Source organism: Geotrypetes seraphini, chromosome 3 (genome assembly GCF_902459505.1).
Source record: "Geotrypetes seraphini chromosome 3, aGeoSer1.1, whole genome shotgun sequence".
Taxonomy (NCBI): domain Eukaryota; kingdom Metazoa; phylum Chordata; class Amphibia; order Gymnophiona; family Dermophiidae; genus Geotrypetes; species Geotrypetes seraphini.
Genome location: NC_047086.1, coordinates 72,664,635 through 72,689,288, shown reverse-complemented (window position 1 = coordinate 72,689,288; position 24,654 = coordinate 72,664,635). Strand labels below are relative to the sequence as shown.

The 24,654-nt window shown below is 39.8% G+C and overlaps 1 protein-coding gene across 1 annotated transcript in view; it reads right to left on the bottom strand.

Annotated features, from left to right (window-relative positions):
• CSMD1 (CUB and Sushi multiple domains 1) overlaps positions 1-24,654 on the bottom strand; it is a 2,397,241-nt gene that overhangs the window by 1,709,791 nt on the left and 662,796 nt on the right. The gene's annotated exons all lie outside the window — the stretch shown is intronic.

Below are 24,654 nucleotides of genomic sequence, written 5' to 3'. Positions count from 1 at the left end.
ACTCTCTCTCTCTGAACACATGTAAGGAATAATTAAAAGTTTATTTGTACTTTACAGCTTATAAAGACCCACCTAAGTTTATGTATATACACAACAACAATAGTATAATAAAGAAAAAAGTAATTTTTATTATCAATTTAATACAAAAAATGAGTATCATATAAAAACGCAAATTTTTCCCTGTGAAGCGCCCATTGACTTCTATCAGCGGTAATCAAGAAATTTCGTGTTTTTGCACAAAAAATTTCATGTTAGCGCAAATACGGGTAAAAACGGCCACGCTATGAAATAGCACTTGTGCTATCTTCATAGCACGGTTTTGTGAATCGAGCCCTATATGTGCATGTTTTATTTGTTCATTTATTCAGTTATGGTAGTTCCAAAAACAGTTATTTTGCTCTGAAAAGCACAGGCGAACATTGCACTTCCTGCAAAGTGTGTTGGTATAGCCTTTTGCACAGTGTCGGCACCGTCCTCTATCGGCTTTGATGGGAAAATGTCCAATCATGTCCTTGCAAACTTCCTTTGGAGGGTGTGCATTTGACTTTTTGGCTGTCATGGCAGCTGAAGAACCTCCATCATCTGTAAACTGCCTCTTTTGGGAAGTCAAGGTGCCCCCTCTTGATGAAACTGGGCTTGCAGATGGTCGCCCTCGCTTTGACACTGACCCAGCCGTTCCGATCAGGATAAGAGAAGATGCCAACTGGGCCTGAAACATTCTCCTGTTTAGCATCTGTTTCTTTGGGATATCCAAAGCTTTGCAGTCCCTTTTGTACAGGAGCCAAGCATTGATCACAGCTAGGTTAATGGTGTGCCAGAAGATGTAAAGGTACCAGCGGTAGGACTTCAGTGGAAACTTGTATTTTGCTGCAAATGAGTCTAACAAATCCACTCCGCCCATGAATTTGTTATAGGCAGCCACGATATAAGGCCTCTCAACTTCAACAAATCTTTTGGCAGTTTTGTCCCAGCGTTGAATCTTCTCCACTGGTTGTGGGCCAGCAAAGGAAGACACAAGTGTAACCTGTCTGTTGTCAAACCATTTCACAGCACAAATGTTGTGATTTGACTCCACTCTGACATCAAAGCTTCCTCTTCCCTTTTTCTTCAAGCTTTTCTCATCCTCAAGATTACAGTTTGGAAGGCGCACTTGTCTGGCTGTTCCTGTGTAATGAATTCCACAATCCAGCAGCCTAACTATCAATGGGATGCTGGTGAAAAAGTTGTCTGCATAGATCTTGTAGTTGTGACTATGTGGAAGTGTGGAAGCAAGTTTCATCACAACATCCCCTGATAGTCCAAGTTCAGATCTTGCCCGTATTCCATTCACACTGCCTTGGTACACATCAAAATCACAAAGTATACCAGAGATTCCAGTCCTTGCCCACAGCTTGAACCCCCATGGGTTTGGCTTGCCACGCATGTACTGTTTGATGCTGCTGAATTTCCCCCTGAAAGGGATCATCATTTCATCAACAGAGTTATGTTCTTCAGGGACCACTTTTAGGCATTTCTCTCTGAAAGCATCAAGCCATGGTCTGAGTTTCCAGAGTTTGTCACTTTTTTGTTCCATCTCAGACACGGTTAGATTGTTCACAAAATGTAATGATGTCAACAGAGACTGGAATCTGTTTCGTGACATTACATCAGCGACAGGACTGTATCTTGTGTCTGCTTCCCAGTACATACGGACTCCAGGCATTTGGACAAGACCCATCTTCAGATACATGCCAATCATCTGCTCTATTTCCTTTGTGTTTGTGTTTATAGATGATCCTTTCTTCTGAAAACTGTACTGATTTGTGTTATCTGCCAGAGCGTTGATCATATCTTCTGTCACAAACTTCTGAAAGTACTCCAGTGGTGTGCAGAGGGAATGGACATCATTACTCCAAAGCAGGCAACAGGGTTGTATGACTTCATGGCCAGATAAACAGACCTATTTACACATTCAACCATCCAATGGTGTTGCAGAACTGAACAATAGGTTCTATTAGTAATGTACATGAAGTTTTAAAAAGAAAAAAAATGGGGGAGGGTTTATTTTGTAGCCTTAAATGTGATGTTGTAATATTACAACACTGGGTCTCAGGGGAGTGCAGACAAAACCTTGCTATCACTTTGACCCACTGTTGTAAAATTACAACATAGAAATAACCAGCTCTAAATCTCTTAAAATCAGTATATTCAATGATGTCATAAAATCTGCATGATCTACACATATTAATGATCACATAAAAAAATATTTCAAGCTTTTTACTTACTTTAGTCCTGATGTATCCCGTCCAAAACAACAAGATGATATACTCCAAAGCAGGCAACAGGGTTGTATGACTTCATGGCCAGATAAACAGACCTATTTACACATTCAACCATCCAATGGTGTTGCAGAACTGAACAATAGGTTCTATTAGTAATGTACATGAAGTTTTAAAAAGAAAAAAAATGGGGGAGGGTTTATTTTGTAGCCTTAAATGTGATGTTGTAATATTACAACACTGGGTCTCTGTGAGTTAAACGTAGGCCTGCAAAATGCTGGCTTACATTTAAGGCGTCTGTGCGGGAGTGTAGACACAATTCTGAATAGGACCCTAATGCATGATTGACGTACAAGTGGCAGCCGCTTCTTAGATGACTGCTGATATCGGCGTCCTATGCGGAATCAGGCCTTAAGTCCAGCGGTTTTCCACTTTTTAAAAATCCTTATTTTCTGACATGTATTTTAAGGTGTCCATTTGCTTTGAAAAAGTGGAAAATCACTCGAATAAATGTAAAGCCCTTGATGGAGACCGCCCCAGCTTTGTTGGTTGGGCTGAGAACTTTTCAGCAGCCCCTTGTAATAGGCATATATAGCTGTTAGTGATTATTTTACAGAATTACCCCAGGCTCAGTCAGAGCCAATTGCTTCAACTCTTGCTCTAACCAGCTTGCATCTTCATTAGCCAGAAAGATAGTTCTAAAAATTGCCCTCCTCATTAGCATATCTGCATAAACAGATCATAAAATATTTCAGTCTTAAAATCTTAGCTATCAACAGTAATAATAATAATAATAACTTTATTTTTGTATACCGCATTACCATGGAAGTTCTATGCGGTTAAAGGCCAACAGTCTTGTTTGTTTAATCCATAGAACGAAAAGAGGATCATGATCGGAGAAATATAAATAGAAAAAAAAAAAACCCACATTAAAAGATTTGAGGAAGGAGAGCAGCTGCAATGCTTCTTAGATAGTCCTCAACTGCTTCATGCAATATCTTACAAAGTAGCTATTTAATAAATGATTGTAGTTTTGCTCATGCTTAAAAGCCATATGTACATTTCCACTGTCTAATTATTTATTCTTTCCTTCTTTGCTGAAATGATAACAAACAGATTGAAAATGACCTTGCCCTGGTGCAATGATTTCTAGTTGCTTAAGCAACTTCCAAGAGATTCTCTTCTTTATAAGCTCAATTTGCAATTGGTTTAGTATGTACTGTTCTAGAGCAGAGACGGTCAGAGGGACAATTCATATCAATAACCTTCCACTTCCTTCAGGGCTAACATGGTTTTTGCACAACTGAACAAAGAGAAAGTGTATTTGCAATGTAAATGTGCATTCTGAGTTCTAATTAAAAATGTTTCATAGTCTACTTTTTTAAAAAATTAATTAATCTTATACATTTGTGAAGGTTTTTTTCCCTAACTATTCATTCTGTCATAATTATCCTTTAATTTCTTTGTGTTCGATTGTCAACACAACATAACTCTGCTTAAAAAGATCAAAACGAAAAAAAAGTATGAAAATAAAATGATTTAAAGAATTAGTAAAGGTACACATGATAAAAGGGATGGGATGACTTCCCTATAAGGAGAGGCTAAAGCGGCTAGGGCTCTTCAGCTTGGAGAAGATACGGTTCAGGGGTGATATGATAGAGGTCTTTTTAAATACTGAATAGAGTGGAAAGGGTAGATGTGAATCGCTTATGCACTCCTTCCAAAAATACTAGGACTAGGGGGCATGTGATGAAGCTACTAAGTAGTAAATTTAAAACAAACTGGATAAAATATTTCTTCACACAACGTTTAATTAAACTCTGGAATTTGTTGCTAGGGAATGTGGTGAAATCAGTTAGCTTATCAGGGTTTAAAATATGATTAGATAATTTCCTAAAAGAGAAGTCCATAGACCACTATTGAGATGGCTTGGGGAAATCCACTGCTTATTCTTAGGATAAGCAGGATAAAATCTTGGAATTTAGCTAGGTACATTTAGCATGCATGTAGATTTAGAACGCTTAGTGCACCTTAGTAAAACAGGGGGTTAGCTTTGTATACCAGGTCTTCAACCAAAATGGAACTCGACTCGATTAACAGAAACTAAAAGAAATACCAAGAAAAAAAAAAGAAAATAACAGACAAAAAATATTAATGTGATTTCCGAAGTGTTTAGCAAATAAAATATTTTTTAAAGATTTGCGAAAAAGTTGAAAAGGACCAGGACCCCTTAAGATAAGTGGAAGTTTGTTCCATAGTTGAGATAATTTAAAGACCAAGAATTGACTGAAATTATTGATTCCTTTGATTCCTTTCACTGTAGGAAGGGAGAGTTTGAATTGTTGGGTGCCTCTTGCATAGGAGAATCTATAAGCATTCCATAATAGAGGGAGAAGAGAGATGAAGATATCATATAATACATGAACATTTAAAGTGAATTCTGAGATGGACTGGAAGCCAGTGAAGGTTTAGAAGCAAAGGAGACATATGGTCAAATTTACTTTTTCCAAAGATTAATTTTGCAGCGGTATTTTGTATCAGTTGGAGCCTTTGAAAGCAGATCTTTGTTATGCCAAGATAGAAAGCATTACAGTAATCTAACCAAGAAAATATGATAGATTAGACCAGGACAGAAAAGTGTTGTTGATGAAAAAGAGCTCTGACCTTCCTCAGCATTCAAAGGATAAAAAAGCACCAGTATGGCATTTTTTATGATCTTAACATGTAAGATGACCCTTTTTTCCCCTTATTAGTGCTCATGCTTCCCACATAAGCAGCAAAAGCAAGATAGAAATATAGTGTAGACTGAATCATCTCAGTCTGTTTTCCCTCAAGGAGTGGTCAGTTGAGGGGGGGTGCTAAAGAGATTGTAAGTGTGCCTACAAAGAATGGGATTCATTTTGTGTGAATAGGAGAGGGATACAGATGAACATGTGTTTAGTGTTTCAGGTAGCTGTTGGCTTTGGGTGGCCATTGTCTGCAGGCTGAGTCCTAGTGGCCACCACAAAATGGATTAAGAAGCTTGAAAAAGTCTGTCTCCAGTTTTGAGTCCTAGTTGCTAAGGACTTAGAGGAACCAGTAGACTTTTGTACTTGTCCAAAGTTGTATATGCTGTTGGTATCTAAGACTATTGAAATGGGATAAATGATCCAACTATTGACATAGCATTGCATCTAGAATTTTCAAGGACTTCATAAGGTGATGAGAAATTTCTGAGATTATTAAATATCAAAAAAGTCTCCTTCTGGAATCACAGTGGAGGAGTAGCCTAATGGTTAGAGCTGCAGGCTGAGAGCCAGGGAAACTGTTCAAATCCTACTGCAGCTTCATGTGGATTCTTCAAACGTTGTGTGAAGAAATATTTTATCCAGTTTCATGTGATCCTAGACAAATCACTTAGCACTCTGTTGTCTCAAGTATAAGCTTAAATTGTGAGACTTTCAGGGACAGAAGAATATCTACTGTACCTGATTGTACAATGTTATGATAGCTTTTGAGCTTGCAGATAGTATATATGAAATGAAAGTAAAGAAGTCTTCAACAAAGGAAGGAGGGTGTCCCAGAATTAAGGCTGTGTTTTATATTAATTTTATTTATGTATAAAACCAATTACACTGTCAATTTGACATCAGTTATTCAAAGTGTGTAGCTCAGGGATTAGAGCCTTTTGACCCTGGCCAAGTCACTTAATCCTCTCATTTCCCCAGGTACACTAGATAGAGTTTGAACCCACCGGGACAGATAGGGAAATATGATAAAGTATCTTAATGTAAACCACTTAGGATATAAGTGGTATATAAATAATAAAATTAATAAAAAATATACATAATACAATATACATAAAACAATCATACCTTCAACTGTAACATATTACCGTCAAACTCAGGCACTCATCTTCAAGAGCAGGTATATCGCTCTTCCAGATAGTTACCATGGGAACAAACTGGTTTTCAATTATTTCCTAAAGGAACGTATCCATTGCCTGTATTTCTTGTGGGAGGGCATTCCATACATCAAGCATCACTACTGAAAAGACCTTAAGCTAGCACCACAATTTCCTATATATTTAACAGCTAAAATGCTTAACATGGTATTTTGTAAGGACTGGAAAACTCTGCTTAGGATATTTCAAATCAAATTTTCTCTCTGGAACCCCCCCCTCCCACAAAAGTCACCACCAAGATTTTAAATCTATAATGTAGCTTTGTTCCACCTCCCTTTGTCATTCTCTCCCTTATGTGTTCTCTTTCTCTCTATCGATTGTAGTTCTAACCCTTCTTTCCTTTTGTTCCGTTCGTCAATGTCTTTAAATATTGTCATTTCTCCTGGTCTGTTTTGTTTATATTGTATTTTATTTGGTGCATTGTTTTGATGTTTTTGTACACCACCTAGAAGGCTTGATTGGGCGGGATAAGAAATTATTTTTTTTTTAAGTTCAAAAAGTTTTATTTTTTTTCAAGCATAGAATAAACAACAAGTAATGGTCATATAAACTAAAGAAAAAAACTAAAGAAAATAAACTTTGTCTTGACAGCCTGCAACTTTTCATAATGGAAGACTGATATATACAGGGCATTACAATAGTAATAATGCTTTTTCATTCAAATATAGCAGCACTCTAACTGTTTCTTCAAATACAATTATCATTGAGCACTAATGATCTGATGCTCTTCCACCCCTTTGTGTCCCGACCATATCCCAAAAAACCCATTTATTTCTCTCAGAGGAAGGGGATAATTATCCATCACTGGTTTATACTTAAATCATTCCAATCTAGACCTCTGTAGAAAAACATTCATTTAAAACCTGTCAGTGCTAATTCACCTTCCTGTTTCCAAGTCTAGGTGCATGTCTGACCCATTTACCTCTTTCTCAAATGGGCACAGGGCATCGTGGCTTTGTGACAGGGTTGGAACTTTCAGGAGTATAGTCACACACAAGGGTTGTAAGTAGAATAATAACTTTATTAAATTCAAAGTAAAGATTCTCGAAGTCTGTTCTTTCCACAGGCTGGATACTGTAACCAATTACTTGGAGCTTCACTACAGTTCCTTTGCGCCCTGGCCCTGACAGGCTTCGCAATTCAGTGTGAGCAACTTTTTCCTCTTACTTCAGGATCACTGTAGCTTGTCTTAGACATGGCTTCCACCGGTTCTATACATATAGGTCCTTTTACTAAGGTACTTAGACGATTTAGCACGCGCTAAATGATTTGGCACGCACTAATCAATTTAGCATGCTAAACGCTAACGTATCTATAGACTATAATGGGCGGGTTAGCGTATAGCACGCGCTAAATCAATTAGTGTGCCTTTGTAAAAGAGGAGGATAGTCACTTCTTCTTAAATCCAAGATTCCTATAGTCTGTCTCTGACACAACTTCACAGGTTTAGTCAAATCTCAAAACAAGTTTAAGTCCAAAAATAAACCCATCCAGCTCATAACATCAAACAAAGCGCATCCATCTCATAGCCATAATCAAACAGGAAAAATGTGTGGAATCGGACTTGGTTATCAGATAGAAAACAGAGGGAAGGGTTTAACAGTCAATTTTTCTCAATGGAGGAGAGTAAACAGTGGAATGCCACAGGGATCTGGACTAGGACCAGTGCTAATTTAACTTATTTATAAATGAGCTGGAAATTGGAACAACTGAGGTGATTAAATTTGCAGATGGCACTAAACTGTTCAAAGTTGTTAAAACTCAGGCAGAATATGAAAAATTGCAGGCAGACCCAGTGGCTTTGTAAGGAGGGGAGCAGGGGGGTGGGTAGTCCACCCTGGGCGCCTGTCTGTCCCGGGCTCCTGTCTTGGTAGGGGCGCTGGAACCCATCCTCCTCTATGCCCCACCCATTCCTTCCCCTCCCCCCACTACCACGCACTCCTTCTCTTCCCCGTACCTCTTTAATGTTCATGGCATGAGCAGCAACCCCAACCTGCTGCTCGCACCAGCGCTGGCTCTTCCTCTGATGTTACTTCCTAGACCTGTACCTAGGAAGTGATGTCAGAGGAAGAGCTGACACTGACATGAGCAGCGGGTTGGGGTTGCTGCTTGTGCTGTGAATGTTAGAAGTATGAGGGAAGGGCTGTATGTGCAGCAGGAGGGGGCAGAAAAGAGGGTGGGGGAGGGGTGCCACCACCCCGGGTGCTGCTCACCCTCGCTATGCCACTGGGCAGACCTTAGGAAATTGGAAGACTGGGCATCCAAGTTGCAGATGAAATTTAATGTGGACAAATGCAAAGTGATGCACATTGGGAAGAGCGTATAGCGTAGCTGATTTTAAGAAAGACATTGGGGGAAGCCACTGCTTGCCCTGGATCGGTAGCATGGAATGTTGCTACTCCTTGGGTTTTGGCCAGGTGCTAGTGACCTGGATTGGCCACTGTGAGAACGGGCTACTGGGCTTGATGGACCACTGGTCTGACCCAGTAAGGCTATTCTTACGTTCTTAACCCAAATCACAGTTACCAGATGCTAGTGTCCACCTTGGTGATTAGCGTCCAAGGAAAAGATATGGGTGTCATTGTAGACAATACGATGAAACCTTCCATCCAATGTGCGATGGCGGCCAAAAAAGCAAACAAGATGCTAGGAATTGTTATTTTTTTATTACTTTATTACTTTTCCATACGAAAACAGTGCATTGAATTATAAGAACATAAGAACATAAGCATTGCCTCTGCCGAGTTAGACCATAGGTCCATCGTGCCCGGCAGTCCGCTCCCGCGGTGGCCCCCCAGGTCAACACCTGCTAGTGATCTTTTTCATAAATATTTTGCCTTGTATAGTATCCCTCTAACAATACCCCTCAATCCCCCTTTCCTTCAGGAACTCGTCCAATTCCACTTTGAAACCCAAATTCGTACTTTGCTCAATCACCTCCTCTGGAAGCGCTTTCCAGGTGTCCACCCCCCTCTGAGTGAAGAAGAACTTCCTAGCAGTTGTTCTGAATCTGTCTCCCTTCAATTTTTTTGAGTGCCCCCTAGTTTTTGTTGCCCCCGCCAGTCTGAAGAATCTGTCCCTCTCTACCCTTCATGATCTTGTAAGTTTCTATCATATCCCCTATAAGTCTGCTTTTCCAGGGAAAAGAGCCCCTCATATGCCCCTCAGCATATGAAAGGTTTTCCATGCCCTTTATAATTTTTGTTGCTCTTCTCTGAACCCTCTCGAGTATGGCCATATCCTTCTTAAGGTACGGCGACCAGTACTGAACGCAGTACTCCAGATGCGGGCGCACCATCGCCCGATACAGCGGCAGGATAACTTCCTTGGTTCTGGTAGTGATACCTTTTTTGATAATGCCCATAAGAACATATACATACAATTGACTTCAAGACAGCACTAAACATCCCCCCCCCACCCTATTCAAGAACCCAAACTTTCATTTGGTCAATAATACAATAAAATATAATAACCCCCCCTCTCTCTCACCCACATTCCCTGGATGTGCAAATCGAATAAGATAATCCAGCTAATCACTGTTAACAAAATTTGTCAATGGACCCCCACGTTAATTGAAATATCTTATTATTACATGAAATTTCTGCATTCATTTTCTCATATTTATAGCTTAAATATAAAGAATTCCACCAAAAGGAGAAATTAAAAGTCTATCCCAATTTTTCCAATTTTTAGTAACCATTTCCATGGCTATCCCAGTCATTATGGCAAATAGTCTGCTTTTATATTTATCTAATGGAGGTTTAGGTGATAACAATGTACCACAGATTACCACCTCATAAGACTCCAAAATCAAATTAATTTGTCCCCATATTGATTTCCAAAAGATCAGTATCAAAGGACAATAAAACAACATATGATCCAGTGTCCCTATTTCAAGATGACAGTGCCAGTGACAGTGTCCCTATTTCAAGATGACTGTCTAACTTCTGCAAACAAACTGGGGGTCCAAAAAACTCTATGTATCAGAATAAACTAAGTTTGTCTCATAGATGCTGATGCTGTACATCTCATCCTCCAAGACCAAATCCGTGGCCACTGAGTGGCAGAAATCTGCTACTTTATCTCAATGCTCCAAATATCTTTTAGACTAGTTTTAGGGCTCATTTTACAAAGGTGCGCTAAGAATTTTAGCGCATGCTAGCCGAAAATCTACCGCCTGTTCAAAAGGAGACAGTAGCTGCTAGCGTGCGCTATTCCACGTGTTAAGGCCATAATTTGCCTTTGTAAAAGGAGCCCTTAGGTTTTTTATTCAAATATTCCGATATTAATTTATACCACTTGGTAGCCTGATGCCCTAGCTAATCTGTTTGGAAGCATAGGCCCGGCAAGCTAGACTGATTATTTAAATTTCGCCAATCAGGGAACCACTTCTGAATGGCCTGCTTCAACTGCAACCACTTATATGCTTGAGATTTTATAATACCGAATGATTGTTGCAGTTGTGAAAAATCAAGCATTTTCCTGTTTGATAACACATCATCAATGCCTGCAGCCAATATTTCCAGAGGATCTTAGACTCTCCAATTTGAATCTTGGAGTTCAACCATAAGGATTGACACATGGATTGTTGTACTGGTATAGATGTTAAATTGTTAATGAATTTTAATGTTTTCCATATGACACAAATACTATTGTCATTATAAAGCCTTGGCAGCTTAATACTCAAAATATGGCACAATCGTAATGGAAGTAAAAAAGTCTCCCTCCCTATTGTTGTTCTTCCCTTATATGTTTCCTTTACTATCTTTTAAACTTGTATTTCTTTCCCCATTCCCTTCCTCTTGAGTCATGTTTTGTCTTGTGAGTTATATTCATATTTGTCTGTTTCCCTTGAACTACTGTAATTTAATATTTTAATATTTTGTACATCGCTTAGAATGTGGAATAAGCGATTAATCAAATACTTAATAAACTTGGAAACTTGGAAACTAATGGACTTTCAGAGTAACTCAGTCTGTCTAAAGCACTCAAATGATAATAAATAGTTATAATTATAAATATGTGAGAGGGATTCTCAGTGTGAAGGAAAAGCGAAGGGAGAATATTCTCCAGCGCTTACACATACTGGTGAAGATATAATAACCTCCATCTGCACACCATCACTGAATCCCTCTTGTGTGCTCAACTCAATCATAAGTGAGAAAACTTTGTAAGGATCCCATTCAAATTTTTATAAAAGGACCCTTGGAAACAAACCAGCAACATACTCATTTGGTAGCAAACTACAGGCAAAATCATCATTTTAACTGTTTGGACTCTCCCTCACCAAGAAAGATGTAATGGGTTCCAATGCTCACACATTTCTTTGACTTTCAGCAATAAAGACTTTTCATTTACTGTCATTGTGTCTTCCAAAGTTCTTTGAATCATAATAACCAAATACTTTATTCCCTCTTCCTTCCAAAGGAATGGAAGTGAATCAAATAATCCTCTTACACAATGCACGTTTAACAGAAGAACCTCAGTCCCTAGGCCCCTCCCTAGTGCATCCCACAATGCACCGTGAAGTGCAGGCCCACCATTCAGAGGAAGGTGGGCCTGCCAACCAGATGGAGGGAGGACCCGTCCGGCCATCTCACAAGGTTAGGGGGGTCTGGGTGGAGATGAAGGGAGGGTCCGGGGTGGGGGGGGGGGGTTGGTATGCAGTCCAGCAGGGGTTCGGTGGAAAGGAGTTTGGGGGTGTTGTGTCCGGCAGGAAGGATTGGGCATCCTCATGCCAGGGAAGATTCAGGGGATCTCAGCAAGAGAGATTGGGCATCTCTCCTGCTGGAGTAGATTCGAGGGGTTGCGGGAGATTGCGGTAGGAAAGATTGGGCATCTCTTCTGCTGCGATCATTACCAGTGTGGGGGGAAGGGTTACCTGGACCGCTGAGCTGATCGCGGCAGCTGAGATCAGCTCAGTGGCCCAATATGGAACTTATACCTATTTTGACTTTGTTTAAGTCAAAACGTATAAGTTCTGTCTGGCAACCTGTCAAACATTTTTGATTATGCTGCCAAATGACTAAACCTAGTCGGCCCCCCTCCCGCCTTATCTACTCCTCTGAAAATACCCCTTTTCACTCTGAGCATACCGAGGCAGTGAAAAGGCCTAAACTGGTTTTGTTTTATCAGTTTTGATTGGACGATCTGTCTTTTTGAATGTTCAAGTACTAACTTAGGCCACTTTTTTGAACTTTGAATTTTTTATTATGAGCCCCATAGGTTTTTGTCAGCATAGCTATCGCTACCATTCAGCATTTTTAGTTGGCATTACTTATGTCAGCGAAGGCCTATGGGAAATTATATCAATCTGACTCTGGCATGTGAATGCAGATAGACCCTGAGGGCAGGGAGATGGTTTTAAGTAGTCCTGATTGATATGTTTTAAGTAGCCCTGATTGAATCATGACTAGCTAAAAGGTGTTAATGTCTGATTAAGAGGGTGCTTAGGACAATGGGTCCAGGTGCACAGATCAAGAAGATAGGCTGCTTGAATGGGACAAAGAAGCCAGAGACTAATCCCATCTACCATGCCTGCAAGTATCACACCCTCCTTAGCAATTAAATTAACCATTGTTTCAAACAGTTTACAAATTCTAAACAGAAAGATACTGGGATATACAATAGTTTCTATACACAGAATAAGATTCCAAGCTATAAAATCCTCCTCTCTGCAACACACAAAAAGCTATCAATCTATCTCTTGGCTCTTGGCTCTCTGGAGCTCTCTCTTTCTCTGTCTATCGCTTGAGCTATCTATCTCTCTGTCTATCCTTCCCTCTATCTTTTTCTCTCTCTCTCTCTGGCCTATCTCTGGAACTTCAGACTGTCTCTCTTTGCCTCTGAACTCTGTAAGGCATGGAAACTGCTTTGCTCTCTAATTAATTGTAATGCTTAATTGTAATGCTTATAAATACTACTTTTCTGTAAGACTATTTCTATAATATATTCTTTATGCAACCACCTCTGGCTGTGCCTATTATTTGATTCTACTTCCTGGTGAAACTTCAGTGAGGGAACTGAACCTGGGACCTGGCGTTTGTCAGGGCGCCTCTCACTTAACCCCTACCACCATACATTGGGGGGGCCACTAACAAACCTGACAGTTTTATTTTATAAAAAAAGAGGGCCAGTGGTAAATAACATGCATTCATGCATATTAGCCCACAGTAGCAAGGCAGCACCATTTGAGTGTTAGAAAATAAACCAATAGTTTTGTATCGTTATCAGATACTAAAGTTTATTATGAGTATTAATTTTGCATATCAACTCTGACAGGCTGTTAGGGAACAGAGCGAGTTGGGAGGTGTAGGAGAATTGCTCCAACCCCCTCCCCCAACGCACCAGCAATGTGGCACCATTTTGTTGCAGAATTTCAATCCTGATTCCCCTCTTCACTGGAGTGGCTCTCTGTCATCCAGTCTGCCCTGGCAGTGAATCCCATGAGGATGTTGGGGAATGGAATGAGTCGGGAGGTGTGGGAGAATCACTCTGCCCCCTGATGTCAGGTCAAGCGACCCAAATAAACTTCATCCACACCACCAGAAAAGCCACCCTCAGACTTGTATTTCCAGTAGCATTTTTGAACCATGCTGAATTGTATCTCTTTAAATTATACTGTAAATTGCCTTGAACCTAATTAGGCATAGTGCGGCTCATAAATCCCATCTTAGATTAGATTAGATTAGATAATAGGAGCAAGTTATCATCTTCTCTCTTGCTAGAGTCTTTGAACATCACGTTAGATGATTTAGAAACACAAAAGAGGAGATCAATTAGTTGAATCTTAGAATTACAGACTGCATTCAATGACAAATGCTATTGCTCCAATGCAAATGTGTGTAATCACTCCATCTAGCATTTCATCTTGGCACATACCAAAACTGCACTTATTTAATCAACAAATTCATCATTCTGATCTGAAATGGTGTAAGTCTCAGTGCTGTCAGTATATTACCTTATGTAAGAATCAAATTAAGGTTTTACATTGCAGATTCAAAATGAGCTTAATTTGGGCTTGAATATACATGAGATTGAATCTGCTAGTCTTAATACACATACTGAAACTTCTGGCAGTGATTTAGAGTAGGCCTCAGAGTTAACTAGGGTTATATAACTTCAGTCTGAATTTCAACCCTTTCCTCTCCCAGCTATTTACTCATTGATGTTTGACTGAAGAAGAGAGGGTGAAGTCTAGCCTTTGGGTAAGGACAAGTGCCTAGCAGGAAAAGTTGAGGGATTTTACCACAAATCTTGGATGGTGGCTTTTTAGCTGCCCCACCCACCATCCCATTGTTTTTGTTTTAGTGGCTGCGGTTAGGATTCAGTGCAGCTAATGGGCTTTAGGAATTTAAGTCTGTTCACATCCTGACATGAACAGTGATTTATCTGCAGGATTTAGATACATCTTTATTTATTTGATTTTTTGTTTGTTTGTTTGTTTAGTCCATCCTCCTTAAGGAACTTTACCATTTTCCCCATCTGTCCTGGTGGACTCATAGTCTATCTAAGGCAGTGGAGGATTAAGTGACTTGCCCAGGGTCACAACGAACAGTGTGAGGTTTGAACCCATGACCTCAGGGTGCTGTGGCTGTAGCACTAACCACTTGGCCACACCCAGACAGTCAGGTTTTTAAGATAGTCACAATGAATATGCATGAGACTGATCTGCATGCCCTGCCTTCATTGTGTACAAATCTATATCTATTCATTATGGAGATCCTTATAACCCGACTAGCTAAGTGTGTCCCAAGGTCTGGGTTGAGAACCATTGCCCTAGAGAACATTATGGACTTCCAGGGTGATAATCCCATATTAATCCTTCAGTCAGTAAGTAGGAATCAGTGCAGGTGTCCAGAGTATGGAGGTTACTGATATGGGGATTGAGGGGTACGGACAGAAGTAGTGATAGGTTATAGGGTGAGTCAGGGACCACTTGACAGATCATGGACCTGATGGGCCGCCGCGGGTGCGGACTGCTGGGCGCGATGAACCTCTGGTCTGACCCAGCAGAAGCAACTTCTTATGTTCTTATATTTAGTTACCTCACTGAGCTAGGTCAGCTAGATAGCTATGACCTCCTGTAAAGCAAAATCAAACAAGATGTTCAGGCTCATCTTTTTACCTAATCACCGCTCACAAGGATAACTCCTAATCTTAAAACAACTTTGACTAGATCTCTCAGGAACCCTCTCTGATGACTTATGAAGAATAGTTATAACTGATTTGCTACTGAAATAAGATCTCTCACATTGAAAATAGAAACTGATCTACTCCCATAATGTAGTCTGTGCCTCTACTATTAAATTGATTTGTCTTTAATTGAAGTCCTCACTTCACCTGTCTTATTTACATTTTATCCTTAATTGTAATCCTTACCCCAACTATCGTATTGCTGACTTATATTGTATATGTGAACTTGTAACCCATTTTGGGCTCTTTTGGGAGGATGGGCTAAAAAATTTGAATAAATAAATAAATGTTGCAGCCTAATCATTCCAAAACACAGAGCAGCAAGTAGTGAGCCAGTAATCATGCAGTGGGACTCTATTCTATAATGATGTTTTTTTTAAAATTCCCTGTTTTAACATATATACTTATTTTAAATATATTGTAAACGACCTAGACTTAATGATAGATGTTATATCAAATAAATAATAAACTTGAAACTTGAACCTAGATGCCTAAGTCCTTTTAAAGAATACTAGTGTAATCCAGTATCAGAGTGCCTACATTGAGGTGCCCGCAAACTAGCCATAGAGCAGACAAGTGGAGACATCTCAATCAGAGTTTCCCAAGTCAGTCCTGGAATGCCTTTTGCTAGTCAGGATATCCACAATGAATATGCATGAAAGAAATTTGCACACAATGGAGGTGGTGCATGCAAATCAATCTCATGCATATTAATTTTGGATATCCTGAAAACCTGACTAACAAGGGTATACTCCAGAACCAACTTAAGATACACTGACCTACATGCAACAGGGACCTGTGTAACTTAGAGGGGCATACTCAAAAGAAATGTCTAAGTCCAATTTGGACGTAGGGCGCTAGCCGCCCAAAGTCAGCAGCAGCAAAATGTCCATTCTCAAAAAGTACGTCCAAATATATATTTTTTAAAAATCATCTATCTTTACGTCCATGTCGTCCTTACCATCACTACATCTATCTTTATACCATATTCTGAAACAAAAATTTGACCAAGTCCCATATATATGCTCACACCAACACTTTTGGACGTGGGAGGGGCCAGCATTGTGATGGACAGGCCACCCAGACCTGGCAAGAGAGTAGGGGGGGGGGCACCTTATAAGGCACTGCTGTGAACGTCACAAAAAGGGTGCCACATAAACATCTCACCAGAACCCACTATGCCTATCTGTCTACACCCCCAATAGCCCTTATGGCTGCAGGTGGCACCTATATGGCACTATAGTAGGTTTTTGGTGAGTGCACATGTTTCACCATGAATGTAGTGGTTACTGTGGCTTATGGACCTGGGTCCTCCTATCTATGGTTCACTAGCCCACCCCCCAAACTACATAAGACACTTCTATGCAGCTCTACTAGGCTTTCCTAAGCCAAGTGCTAATGTTCTGGAGGCAGGTATGTACTTTTTTTATTCCAATTTTTATGGTGAGGTAGGGGGGTCAGTGATCACTGGGAGAGTGTGTGAGGGTCTTTCAGGACACTTAATTTGTTTTTAATTTGCCTAAGTCGCAACGTATAAGTTCTGTCTAAGAAGTTTCGTTAAACTTTTGATTATCGCTGCAGGACGACTAAGTCTAGGTTGGCCCACATCCCGCCTACCTCCTGCCCTAACCTCTCCTTCAAAAATGCCCCTTTTCACTCTGGGCATACAGCAGCAGGGAAAAGGTCTAAGCTGCTTTTATATACGTCTAAAATCCGTTTTGATCATTGACACTTGGTCTTTATGATCATCCAAGTGCCGATTTACTCGGATTTTTAGACATATTTCCATTTCAATTATGAACCTCTTAATATACAGTTTACAGGTTAAATTTGCCATAGTTACTGTTCAAGATGTTTTCAATACAAGTTTTATCCTAATGTGACATATACTGAGGATCTAGTACCAATATACATTTCTTTTTGATCCATTGGTCGTGGCAGGAGAGTTAGGTGGAGAGGTATGTTTTATAGCTTTTTAAGTGAAGTTCACTATAATGCCCCCTAGGGTGCCCCACTGCTTTGCTGGGATATCTGTATAGCCAGTCTACTAAATATGCTGGCCCCTCCTACATCCCAATAGTTTGTTTTCTGTGTTTTTCTTTTTGGACTTCTTTTTTTTTAATGGTTCAAAAGTAGATACACAACTGCAAAATGAACCATTTTTGGGGAAAAAAACAACAACAAAACCCAAGATAGATGTTTTGCATTGTTGAAAATGAGCATGTTTGGTACTGGGTTTTTGTACATGTTCCTCAAAACATCTAAACTTGGATTCAGACATCATATTGAAAATGCCCTTCAACATGTAATTTCAGGAAGGCTGATAATGTGAGGCATAAGATTCGAAGTTCTTTCACTCTCAAATAAATGATGCAATCCGAATGAGAACTGAGGAGAGGGAGTATATTTTTCTTTAGAAGTTAGTTCCTTCAAGCTGTGACTTTGATTTATTGAAATGAAAAGAAAGGGAACCTGTTTATATTACACGGAGCACATTCTTCGAAGAATACAAAAGAGCAACATGGTGATAAGAAAAGGACAAATCCTAAATGTTGAGACTGATGACAGATGTTGTGAACTTGGCTACTTGTTAGCAGCACATAAAACAGTTTATTCTGGCATCATTCATTATCTACTACTGCTACTATTAATTATTTCTAGGCTGCTACCAGATATACATAGCACTGTTCAGAGTCAGAAAGGAGACAGTCCCTGCTTGAGTGAGCTTACATTCTAAACAATCAAGATAGACAAAAGAGATGCAAAGGTAGGGGTTACAGTTAGAGGGGATTGTTAAACTGCTGGCTAGGGTGATGAGCAGAGGGGAGTAGGGTTATGAGTTGAAGGCTGTCTCAAAAAGGTGAATTTTCAGCCTACTTTTGAACAAAGGAAGGGACTTGGTGGACAGAATCAGTTTATTCCAGGTTATGGGGCAGTGAGCTGAAAGGAATGAAGTCTAGATTTGGAAGTGGAGGAGAAGTGTACAGATAAAAGTTCTCCAGGAGGTGTATAAGGAGATAAATGAGGGGCTGCAGAATGAACACACATGCAGGTTAGTGATAAGAGTCTGAATCGTGAAAGAGAAACAAGATGGCGACGAGAGTGGATGCCTGAGAAGGAAGCTCTTTCTTTTTCAATCTGCCGGCGTTTTTCTTTACAGCATTTCTCTTACCTAAGCCATGGGTAAGAGGAAAGAAGCCCTTCGCAGCAACCCTCCAGCAGCGATAGCGGCACCGCGTCTGGTGCAGACCACAATCGAGGGAGCATTTGCCCGACGGAGTGAATCTGCAGTGACTATTTCAGGGGCAAGCCCAAATTCATCAGGAGAACTCAGCCAGCAGACTCGGGCGTTGTTAAGCCCGGTGCAAAAGCAGCCACCACCACAACCCGGAAGCAGTTCAGTGCTGGGAGTGTCTGAGGAATCGATGTCCCGGGAGGAGATTTTGAGTCTCAGTTAAGGAGGGTCGGTAGCCCTAATATCATTAGGAGCCGGAGAGGCTGGAGAACAGAGGTGAGAGGGGCTTTGGGTGGCATTAACATCACATTTGGGGTTCTGGAGAAGCCGGAAAAAATAGATATGAAAGCTTTATGGCAGACCATTTCAGTTATGGATGCAAACCTCTAATTATCTTTTTCTACTTTAAATACTGATTATGGAACTATCCATTCTAAAGTAGAACAACAAGGTTTGGCCCTTAAAGATATGAGTGAAAAGATAGAAAAACAGGAGACAAAAATTTGTAAAATGAAAACTTTGGATGTGGAATTAGTAAAGGAAAGAACATTTATTGCTAGGAAAATGGAAAGCTTTGAAAACCAATTAAGAAAAACAATCTGAGACTCCTAAATTTTCCTAAATTTCCCTTAATTTCACCAATGGAGATGGCAAGGAAGTACTTTAAGGAAATTTTGCTTATTCCAACAGAAAGTTTGCCACCTATCGTTAGAGCTAATTATTTTCAAATAAAGAAACCTGTGGAAATGTTTACTCCAAAATTTATTCAAGGGGCAAACAAAGAGGATATTAATTTAACAACTTTTCTGGAAAACTCTTTAGAGGTTATAATGGAAAGAAAAACCTTGTTAATAACTCTTGCTTTGGAAAGCGATAGAGAATATGTATTACATCTGTATTTTCGTCATATAAATGATCAGTTTTTAGGTTCTAATGTTTGAATATTTCCAGACATGTCTTTAAGATCTCAGAGCGTAGAAAGGAGTTCTTGGCATTGAGGCCAAGAGTCCTAGGCCTGGGAGCAAATTTTTTGTTGAAATTTCCTGTAAAATGTTTTGTTTCCCATCAGGATAAGAGTTACCTATTCTTTGAACCTAAACAACTGTTAGGATTTATAGAATCAAAAGAATAAGTAGTGCCCATAGCTGATAATGTATAACTTGTCATGAATGGCTGTAGTACTGCAGATAAGTGCTGCTTCTTAGGTTAGATAAGATTTGTTTTATTTATTAATATTTTACTAAAATCTCTCTCAATATATGGTGGACTAAATAGGTTGAATTAAAGGAATAACCTAAATCACTGAGTTAAGTGGAATTGGGTTTCTAAATTTTCTGTTATTAATGTTTGTAAATCTGTATACAAGTATGTGAATTGCTTGTTTGAAATTTGATAAATTGAATAAATAAAAAGTATTTAAAAAAAAGAGTCTGAACCCTATGTAAGGCAGAGAGAGCCAGTGAAGTGATTTAGGGAGAGGGGTGGGGTGAGTGTAGCAAGGTTGACAGAAAATAAGTTGTGCAGCAGAGTTTTGTACAGATTGGGGGGGGGGAAGAGGCGGTTCAGCTGGAGACCTGTTAGAAATAGATTGCAGTAGTCTAAGCATGAGGTTATAAGACCTTGTGTAACCATGGCCATGCATTTAGTGAGTTTATTAGCCAGGACAGTCAGTAGGAGGTCCCTGGAAAACTAATTGGAGACCCTTAGGAACCTTTTCCTACATTCTGTTGAATGCTCAGATAAGTGGTGAGATCTGCGGTTCATTCTGTAGCACTCCCTGTGTCATGATTCTGTGCCAGAGTCAACTTATTGGAACGGTTACAAAGGTAAAGTATATGCACCTGACAGCTGTGTGCCTAGACAAAACTAGATTCATTAGAGCTCTTACTAGGAAAGAATCCTAGCACCTACTACATTGCTTTAGCCTTCTTGTTTGTCTGCATTCCCCCTACCCTGCTCTGTAGTTGACTTTGTAGATGTTTACTTCTATAAGGTAGGATATTTGTTGATTGAGGGACATCCTTGCCTGGAACTGGAGTCCTGGTCTCTCCTCTTGCCAGTGAAAAAGAACAGCCTATGCTGATGGCTTGTCATCAGCTGGGCACGGAAGAGTTCATCCTCCTCTTCTGGGTTAATCTCTTTCACTAGCAAAACAATGTAATCTGTCTCGTCCCCCCCCCCCATCATCACCATGATGTTGCATAATAGCAAACATGTAGGCATGTGCATTCACATTGTACATGCTTACTTTTTGACAATAGGAGCTTACTTTAGGGAGTGGAGATATATTTATTTTAGAAACTGTGTTGCATGTTAAAATCCATTTTGGCATGCTCATTAAAAATATTTTTTAATACTAGTTATAGACTGTGTGGTAGTCTCTCATTCAAACAAAATCTATTCATAAGTACCAAATTTTGTAATTACCTTCCTTGCTTCTGCTGTTTTACAAGGGTAAAATGTCATTGCCTACAAAAAAAAAAGTGTCTATAAAAAATTGAATGCACCATTTTTATAGTACGTGCCCTCCATTATTCAATGGAATCAGTCTGATTAGATTATTTGAACTTGGTTCTGGGATTCGTGGAAGGACACGTTACTAATAACCTTCTACCTCATTCTCTGCTGCTGTGATTTCACCAGCAAAAACTTCTGCCGTTCACATAATGCATTGCCATAAGTTTTAATGAGCTCTGACATCGGAGAAAAAAAATGAAATCCATCAGCTTATTAACTTTATCTATCAGCTGTGTATAATCAGACAGTTCCTTAATTATCAGAAAAATGAACACAACATCAAAATAAAGCAATAAAGCATATGACAGGACATAATGTACCTGCCTGAAAAATCTAAGCTGGTACTTCAGGGTATTACATCACTCATGTTATTTTGAGAACAACTTGTATGCTGTTGAGTCACTAAAGACCATATTCAGTTTTCTTGTGTGCTAAAATAAAAATGATTATGACACATTAAGTAGAAACATTTCATGAATCAGTCTCTTCTTTTCCCCTGGTTTAAGATTATTTACTTCCTCCCCCCTTTTTATCAAACTGTGCAACAGATTTTTAGTGTGGTCTGGCACGATACTCATAGAATTCCTGCATGCATCAGAGCACTTACCTCACTGGTCTGCACTAAAAATCTTCAGTGCAGCTTGATAAAAGGAGGGAGGGGAGATAGTTCTTAAGCTCCTGGCATGATTTCTTTTCATATGACACTGCATATAAATAGGAACATAAGAATTGCCGCTGCTGGGTCAGATCAGTGGTCCATCGTGCCCAGCAGTCCGCTCCTGCAGTGGCCCCTAGGTCAAAGACAAGTGCCCTAACTGAGACCAGCCCTACCTGCGTACGTTCCAATTCGGCAGGAACTCGTCTAACTTTGTCTTGAATCCCTGGAGGGTGTGTTACCCTACGACAGCCTCCGGAAGAGCGTTCCAGTTTTCCACCACTCTCTGGGTGAAAAAGAACTTCCTTACATTTGTATGGAATCTATCCCCTTTTAACTTTAGAGAGTGCCCTCTCATTCTCCCTACCTTGGAGAGGGTGAACAACCTGTCTTTATCTACTAATTCTATTCCCTTCATTATCTTGAATGTTTCAATCATGTCCCCTCTCAGTCTCCTCTTTACAAGGGAGAAGAGGCCCAGTTTCTCTAATCTCTCGCTGTACGACAACTCCTCCAGCCCTTTAACCATTTTAGTCACTCTTCTCTGGACCCTTTTGAGTAGTACCGTGTCTTTCTTCAAGTATCGTGACCAGTGCTGGACGCAGTATTCCAGGATGTCTCTTCTTTGATATTTCTGGCCAATAGACTAAAGTCTACCTGCTAATGTCCTAGGTTCCAACCGCTGAAGTTGCCATCCAAGCTCACTCCAGCCTATCTAACCATCCCGTTGTTTGCCGGATATCTACTGTAAAGTCTGGTCAGTAACATTCTCATGTTCAAAGTTAGTGGAGTTCCCATTGATGCCCTCCCCAACCCATCCTACATTGAATCACCACAAATGGGACACAAACCGTACAAGTTTGTCTAATACCAGCCTTAGTTCTTTAATTTATATCATTTGTTTGTTTTCTAATTTCTAATTAGAGATTCTTTGTGTTTATTCAACACTTTTTTGAATTCCATCACCATTTTCCTTTCCACCAGGATAGCATTCCAACCATACACCATAAAATAATTTCACCAAAAGTCTTCCTTCCTTCAATCTCAAGTTATACCCTCTAGTTTTACCATTTTCTGTTCTCTGGAAAATATTTGGTTCTATATTAATACCTTTCAAGTGTTTAAATGTCTGTATCATTTCTCCCCTGTCCATCCTCTCCTCTAGAGTACACATGTTTAGGTCTTCCAGTCTCTTCTCGTACTTCTTTTGGTTCAAACCCCTTTCCATTTTTATTGCCTTCCTCTAAACCACTTCAAGTCTTTTTATAACCTTCACCAGATATGGCCTCCAAAACTGAACACAATAATCCAAGTATGGCCTCACCAATGAACTATATAGGGTCATCAACACCTCCCTTCTTATGCAGGTTACTCCTCTTTTTATACAGCCTATCATCCTTATGGCTACAGTCACCACCTTATCACACTGTTTAAATGCCTTTATATCCTCAGACACAATCACCCCAAGGTCCCTCTCTCCGTATGTACTTATCAGCCTCTCACCTCCCAGCACTTATGGATCCCTCAGATTTCTACCCCCAAAAGCATCACTCTGCACTTTTTCACATTGAATTTTAGTTGCCGATGTTAGACCATTCTTCTAACTTTTGCAGATCCTTTTTCATGTTTTCTACCCCCTCCAGGATGTTCACTCTGTTACAAATCTTGGTATCATCTGCAAAAAAGGCAAACCTTACTTTCTATCCTTTCAGCAATGTTGCTAACAAACATATTGAACAGAATTAGTCCAAGTACTGATCTCTGAGGCACTTCACTACTCACCTTTCCCTCCTTTGAGTGAATTCCATTAACTACCACCCTCTGGCATTTGTCCATCAACCAGTTTCTGATCCAGTTCACCACTTTGGGCCCTAACTTCAGCCCATGGAGTTTATTCAAGAGCTTCCCATGAAATCTAAATAAATTATACTGTATCTAGTGCATATCCTTGATCCAATTCTCTGGTCACCCAGTCAAAGAATTCAATCAGATTTGTTTGGCATGATTTACCTTTGGTAAATCCATGTTGCTTCAGATCTTGTACTCTAAGAATTTCACTATCCTTTCCTTCAGCAACATTTCCATTATTTTCCCAATAATCAAAGTGAGGCTTACCGGCCTGTAGTTTCCTGCTTCTTCTCTGTGACCACTTTTGTGAAGAGGGACCGCATCCGCTCTTCTCCAGTCCTGTGGAACCTCTCCCGTCTCTTTTTTAATAAATATTTATTGATTTTCCATTACTAACAAAAAGTGCAAGACAATATTCATATCCGTAACAATAACAAATAAGCACTTAAATACAAATAGTAGCAATGCAATAATATAAGACCCCCACACCCCAGAATTACCTCAAGGAATCACACTAAAGATATAACCCTCCTCTCCCTTCCCCCTGGATATGTTTGAATTATACCAACAAAAAGAGGAATAAAAGAACTATAACAAATGTACAAAAGACGTCAATGGTCCCCAAACTAAGTTAAATATCTTAGAATGCCCTAGTATGTCAGCATTCATTTTCTCATACCTAAAGTTTAAACAAAAGCTCGCCCACCAAAAAGAAAAATTAAGTCGATCACAATTTTTCCAATTGAGAGTTATCATCTGTATGACTATCCCAGTCATAATCAGTAAAAGCCGGCATCTCTCCCGTCTCTATAGATTTATTGAACAAATCGTGGAGCTCCCTCAATATCCTGAGATGTGCTAGAAATAGGCTTAGCATTTGATAGAGGCCTACATGTGTGTGCTAAGCCCATTTCTTAGAACAGCTTAATAAAAGGACCCTTTAATGAGTTAATTTGGGGTTTCCTGAGTCTCCGTATTTTGTACGTTTGGTTGAATTGTTATG